Consider the following 7270-nt stretch of genomic DNA (forward strand, 5'->3'; position numbering starts at 1 on the left):
TTTATGTATATGTAAATGGGTCACTGACATAATGTGCATTTTTTGAGTCCATTATTTTCCCGAACAGTGATATAAAAAACACAACATATATCAGGTTATTCAACATCGCCTCTTTTGATGTGAAACAACTTTCAGTGCATCCATGTTAAATTCATTTTAGTTTCTTTTTGCCTGCAAAAGTCAAAAAATGTCAGGTGGTACAACCAACCATACATGTTGATTAGGTAAGCTTAATTGTATATAAGCCTAAATAAAATAGTCTGTCATGGTTTTATGTTTCATGTGGCAATTAGGGCAAATTTAAGAGTGCTCAACTTACTGAAAAACTTTTGCCCAAAAATTCTGACTTCCTCAAAAGTCTGGCAGCACAACCAACATCAAAGGACTTTTATTTTGACAAGCTTTTACGAATGAGGGGCCAGGGTATTGCATCATAAAGACCCCAAGTGACCTTCAAGGTGTGGTGCCAAGGTCACAGATTTAGTAAAAGTGTGATGTCTGAGTCGCGGTTAGAATGGCTCAGTTTACCGTGTCAGGTGGTCTGACCTCAGGAGAACCATGAAAACGTGGAATTATCATAATAATGTTTATTTATTTGAATAAAATATGAGTATAAACTCAAGTTGAAGGACGAAAGTTTCTTCAGGTGTCTAAGTAGATGTGTATTTAATTTGAAATATTAGTCTGAAAAGTCAGGTGGCGCAACCAGACCAGCACAGTTTAATAACTGAAATAAGCAATTAAAGATTTGATAACATCCATCCATCCATCATCTAAACCGCTTATCCTTCTGGGTCGCGGTGGGGTGCTGGAGCCTATCCCAGCTGTCATTGGGCGGAGATTTGATAACACTCATTATAAATAATATAGAAAATGCACAGAAATGTTACTGCAAATGTATATGTAGATATAAAAATGCAAATCATGTCCTTTTTATTAAGAATTTTTAAAATTGTAATTTTGAAAAGCTCATTTTTCACTGACCCAGATATACTTTATGTATTTAGGTTGGAAATCTCGTCTGCTTCAACAATCGCAATGTGCTGAATTATTTGCATGTGTTAAAGTTAACCCTGCTTACTAACGTTTACGTTCCACTTTCAGCTGAATTGTTTATAAACTGTTTATAAACTATAAAATAGTGGTTTAAAATGTGTCAAATCTTCTGCGACACCTCTGTTTTGAAATAGTGATTCAAAGTGTGTGTCAGAGTCGCATGATTTCAACAAACGAAGCTTCTTTACTGCTTCAAAATGTTTTTGCTGTTTTGAAGCCACGTCTAACAAAAGCCACCTACTGACCACCAATCAGTTGCCATTCAGGTTCATATTACAGTTTTTCTCAGTTGCTTAGATGCACTTTCTGAAACAGTGATCCCATCAGCTCTCTCAGTGCAGTTCCTACAACAGTACAAACACATCTCACAACACTGTATCACCCGGCAAAAGAACCTTAAACACCGGACATCTAGTCTCTCCTCTCTGTCGGGCCAGAATCTGGACGTTACAACCACACGCAGACACCAGTGTTTCCAGTGATAAAACTCATCAAGTTAACAGGTTACTGTGCACCTCTCTCGCTTTACCAGACAAAACTAGCACTCGTTACTATGCTGTTTGCCAGCGCTGAGAGCCAGTTAGGATTCAGCTAACTTAGCATTAAACTAGCATGTATTAGCTAACTAGCTGGCTATGATTCAGCTGCCGTATGAACATATTTCTAACGATGGTATAATTTGTGTTTCGCTGGTTTCATAAATGAGCCCTGTTAACTACTTGCATGTTGTTTTCATGTTGCATGTGAGGGCTTCGACAGTGCTGGGGCCAGTTTACCAGTCCTACTCATGCTAATGCAGCTGCCCATGGAGAAACAACCCCTTTCACTGTAGCAGAAAAGCTAAGATGTCAGTTGAAAGGAGGGAAGAAGAGCCGCAGAGCAGTAACCAGTTTTATTGTTAAAGGACTGCAGCCCTATTCGACTGTTGAATCTCCCTGGTTTAGATAGGATACGCAGGATGTCAAGTGCAATATTTCTCCATTTATTACTGTTTATTTATTTGCTATTTTATTCACTGTGCAATACTCACTACAATACATACATTTCTAAATTTAAATTTAATACTTTGTATATTTTTCTTGTAATTTTTGTACATATACATATATCTTTATATTTTTATTGTTTATTCTATTTTATATATTGTTTGTATATTTCCTGCTGCTCTGTCTTCTGTGCTGCTGTAACACCGCAAATTTCCCCGTTGTGGGATTAATAAAGGATTATCTTATCTTATCTTAGGATAGATCATTTGTTGGTCACACTTTATTTGGATGGTCCCCTATAGATACTTAAATCATTATCAAACCTTCTGGTGATTTTCAACTGCATTATGGTTAGAGTTAGGGCTAGGAGTAGGTGTAGGTTGTGCCTTGAGGTTAAGGTTAGGGTCAGATTTAGGGTTAAGGATAGGTGTAAAAAAATCTTTCATACTGAACTTGAAGTTCAGTTGCATTTAATGGAAATTTAGTTGAATGTTAGTTTAAGACAGACTGAGCATTTACAAAGCATCTACAACAGTGGTTACAATGATGTGTGTGTAAATACGTTTTTCTGTGTTTTTATTTATTCAGAGAGATGACAAAAGCATTAAATCCCAAGTATCAGCCCTGATCCAGTAATACCTGCCTGGTATGCAATACATACATACATACATACATACATCATCTAAACCGCTTATCCTTCTGGGTCGCGGTGGGGTGCTGGAGCCTATCCCAGCTGTCATTGGGCAGAAGGCAGGATACACCCTGGACAGGTCGCCAGTCCATCGCAGGGTGGTATGCAATAAGAAAAGAAAATTATAATAATATTTGTCACAATTAGAAAAAAGGTGTTAAAAAAAGTATTGAAAAAAGTATCGTTTTGGTACTGATATCAAATTGAAAGTATCGTATCGGTATCAGTATCAGTATCAAACATTTCTAATGATACACAGCCTTCGCTGTGACGTCCCCACAACCAGCATTCACAACCTCAAGTAATGACATCTGATTATGGGGCTGGAGATCAAACACCCTCCCCCTCCATGCTGAGAAGAATTCCTCAGTGGGGTAGAGGAGCGGTGAATGCGGTGGTAGGAACACCGTGGACAATCGTGGGTGGGAATCATTCTCCGCTAAGATTAGCGTGGTGAAACCTGACATTGTCCCAAATTACCATGTAGTTTGACAGGTCAGCCCCCCTTTCAATCTCAGGTATGAGAGCAGCATAAACACCCCCAAGGAATCAAGAAGAGGCCCAAAGGTTGGAACATGGTGGAGGACACATGGTGGAGACAGCAGCACACATCGTTACGTTGCCCCCACGTTGGCCTGGCACGTCCGCGGTGACTCGTACGATGTTCCTGCCAACGACGTCTGACTGTGTTCAGATTCTGCATCATCCACATATACAGACGTGTGTGGGATCTCACTTCCCTCTCACTCCATCACTCTCCGCAAACCACACAAATACAAGATAGTTCACATCAAACCAAAGTAGTGCAGGATTATTTCACTGGAACTGTAAAGTTAAGTAAAAATAGCCACGTTTAAACGTTTAAATGCAAAATTACTTTTTCAGTAAAAACCTCTTATAGCTGTACAAACACTGCAACACAAATTACATAAACTAATCATTTAATTACCTGATTTATATACACTTTATTTTATAAATTAAATACAAGATAAATGTGATATAAATATATAAACACAAAGCTATTTTTATGTTTAGTGTTACATCATGTAGACAAATCCAAAGCAACAAAAATAAAAATAATAACAAAATACATGCTCATAAGTTTAGGTTTCAGGTTTCACAATGAATATTTTTTTGGTTCAAAGCTTCAAAATAGTCTCATTTCCTCTACACTCTTAAAGAAGGTTCTTCAAGAGTTCTTTAGTAAAGACAATGGTCCTATACAGAACCACACAAAACCACATAAAAATTTGCTTGCTTAAACGGTCCTTTGCATGGTGAAATGGTTCTTCAGACTTCTTCAGGTTCTACATAGCACCAAAAAGGGTTCTTCTATTGTCAATGTCAAGCTTGACAATGTAGCAAAAGAAGAACCCTTTTTCCACTGTCCATCAATCTGAAGAACAATTTAAGCATGCTAATCAATCTTGAGTGTTTATGGTTCTATACAGAACCATTCAGCCTTGTTCACCAAACGTTCTTAAGATGAAATTTCTTCTTAAACCCACTCACGCAAGTTTTGACGAAGACTCTGACTCACTAATGTTCTCTTAGGTAAGAACAGAATCTACACACACTCAAGAGCACAAAGGTGAGGACAGTTCTGCGCTTTAAGAACACGACATGAATCTGATGGAGACTTTTTCTGAGGACAAGAAGGAGGCTTTACTAGAACCCTTAAAGAACCAGCTTTTTAAAGAGTGTATCACTAGTGACAGGCTGGGCCTCATTCTTCTCTTCCATGCTCCTCCCCTTTCCCAACTCTGATACATCTGATCAGCCAATCACAGAGCTCTGAAGAAGCTAATTAGCTGGAATAGGTGAGGCTGATTGTAGGTGGAATTACTAGGTTCTGCAGGAAGGTAGAACTCTAGGAGCAGGGTTGATGACCACTGCCAAAGGAAATCTTTAAAACCTCTTCAATGGACGGTTCTTATTTAAAGAACGTCCGTGTTACTGCAGTGCTGAGAATGACCCACCACCCAAATAGTACCTGCTCTGTGAGGGTCCATGGGGGTCCTGACCACTGAAGAACAGGGTAAAAGGGGGCTAACAAAGTATCAGAGAAACAGATGGACTACAGTCTGTAACTGTAGAACTACAAAGTGCTCCTATATAGTAAGTGGAGCTGATAAAATGGACAATGAGTGGAGAAACAAGGAGGTGGTCAGAATGTTACGCCTGATCGGTGTATGAACGAGACGTGGGTGTGGAGAACCTTTATAAAGTTAAACAAACCTACACATAATGTAAAAGTTCTACCCAATTATGGACCACATGTCAAAAATAATAGTGTCTTCTATTAATTTCTCTCAACGTTCCAGAGGAACTCCAATCAAATCCCAGCTCTAAACTTCTGCCTGACCTCACACTTATATAACCCGGCGTCTGTCTCTGAATCATCCCTCTTTTCTTTACTCTGCTTTCACTCGGACTGTATGGAGCTGAATTTATGAAATCTGAACCTTTAAATGAGAAATTCCATCCCATCTTTCACACAAAGACTGACATTGACGCCTCCTGAGGTCACCTGGGGTTTCTAAAGCGCGGCTATGCTGGCCTCTATTTCACACCGGCCTGGTTTTATATTTGACTGAACAGAGCAAACACGGCTCAGCCCGGAGACAGACGCGCTAATTCCATGCTTCACTTTTGACGTTTTCCGTCCATCTGAGAGGGCTTAGAAGGACAGCTGGATCAAAAACGGTGGGCAAAAAGGACAAAAATGTGGGAAGAATTGCAAACAGTTTCCTCGCAGTTGGAAAATAGATTAAATACGTGAAGCAAGATCCCACAATTAGGGGAGTCCCCAAGAAGAAGGAGGCCAAACGAAGTCTCCGTCCACAAAGCAGCTACCGACAATAACCCAAACAAACCTGGAGCTCCTCTCTGCAGCATTTACTCCCATTACAGCGCAGACCAGTGAGAAATGGAAACATTAATTCTATTAGAGCTTTTTATTTACCAGCCAATTTGAGTGCACTCTCTGTTTGACGAATCTCAGGGGTCGCTCGACTGTGAAGAAAACCAATCAAGCTAAACTAACAACAGCGAACACGGCTTATTCCCCCCCCTTTTTTTGCTTTGGCGGAAAATGAGTTACAATTTGAAAGTCAAATAGCGGGAAATGGCCTTAAAAATCAAGATCGGGCTGCTAGGTTGACTGCAGGCTAAGCTGTAGTGGGCATAATGGTCCTTAGCATAATTCTAATTAAATAAACGAAGCCTGTGGCAATTAGATTTGTTTTTAAGCGTTTGGACTGGTGAGTAGAGTGATTAGGGTCAGTGTGTGCCAATCAGGAAAAACTATAAATTCCCCTCAGCACCTTCCTGAAGTGAAAGGAAACATGTTTTTATCAGCCATTAAAACGTCTCACACCATAAGAGAACATCACGCTGCGTCAGAATAAGAAAGTGACATGCACAAATGGGCAAAAACCATTACTGACTTCAATTTGATGACACCTGTTATTATGAAACCGTCCACCAATCCACGCAAAGAGAAGTTAAATAAGATCAGACACACTAACACAGCACAAACATAACCAAGTAAGTAAAAAAAGTAAACAGTAAAAACTTAGTTTAATACTAAAGACAAAATCAGCAGTTTTGTTAAAAATGAATTACTCTTTTTTTGGAATGCGTTCATTATTGACATGATCTCTTAATGTGAATGAAAGTCTGGGGACAATTTCACTTCAGTCTTGTTTAGACTGCCAGGCCAAATCTGATTTCTGTCAAATCCAGATTGTATCCAGATTGATTTGTGTAGTCTGAACAACAAAAAACACATGAATTCTGATTTTTGCAATTTGGACCTAGACCAGTTTGGATGCTCTGGGTGATCAAATCAGATTTCAAATTGTCTTTTGCGTCACTCGCAACAGCGACGATGTCAAATCCAGAGTGATGAAGTGCTGGGATTCAAGAAGAGCTCCAAAGATTCATGACGATGAAGAGAATTCTGAAGAGTTTGGGGGCGAGATGATGCACCTCCATCTCTCCTGCATCCGCGTTTGAAATCCACGTCACGAGCGTAGCTGCGTAGTTACTGGCGCCCACGTCGTTACCACGGCAACCCTTTCAGATAGACTGGTGATGTCTGAACACACGAATCCGATCTGATCGCCTGCAGATAACAGGGCGGACAGTCGACTCAAAAGATCTGATTTGAGAAACTAATCTGATTTGGCTGCAGTCTGAACGCAGTCTTAGATCCTTCCCTCATGATCATCTTGACCCAAAATTGAGGTCATCTGGACTGGCACCGTACTTTCCATACCTGCCACAGTGCACGGTAAGATATTAATTGGATCGTGCAGTACCTGTCTGGAACCACCTGGACTCGTTATGTTTCTCCACTCAGTCTTTCCTTTAATCTGTCACTGGTTTATATATCAGTGATTCCAAAAGTAACACCAGACAGCAGCATTTCTGTTCTGGCTTCCAGGGAGCAGCACATTTTTTTGCAGTGGCTGCTGTCATTGGTCCAATGCCAGAACATAGACCCATCAGGCCTAACATCATGACCACCCCCTTG

The sequence above is a fragment of the Colossoma macropomum genome, unplaced genomic scaffold (assembly GCF_904425465.1).
Source record: "Colossoma macropomum unplaced genomic scaffold, Colossoma_macropomum, whole genome shotgun sequence".
Classification (NCBI taxonomy): domain Eukaryota; kingdom Metazoa; phylum Chordata; class Actinopteri; order Characiformes; family Serrasalmidae; genus Colossoma; species Colossoma macropomum.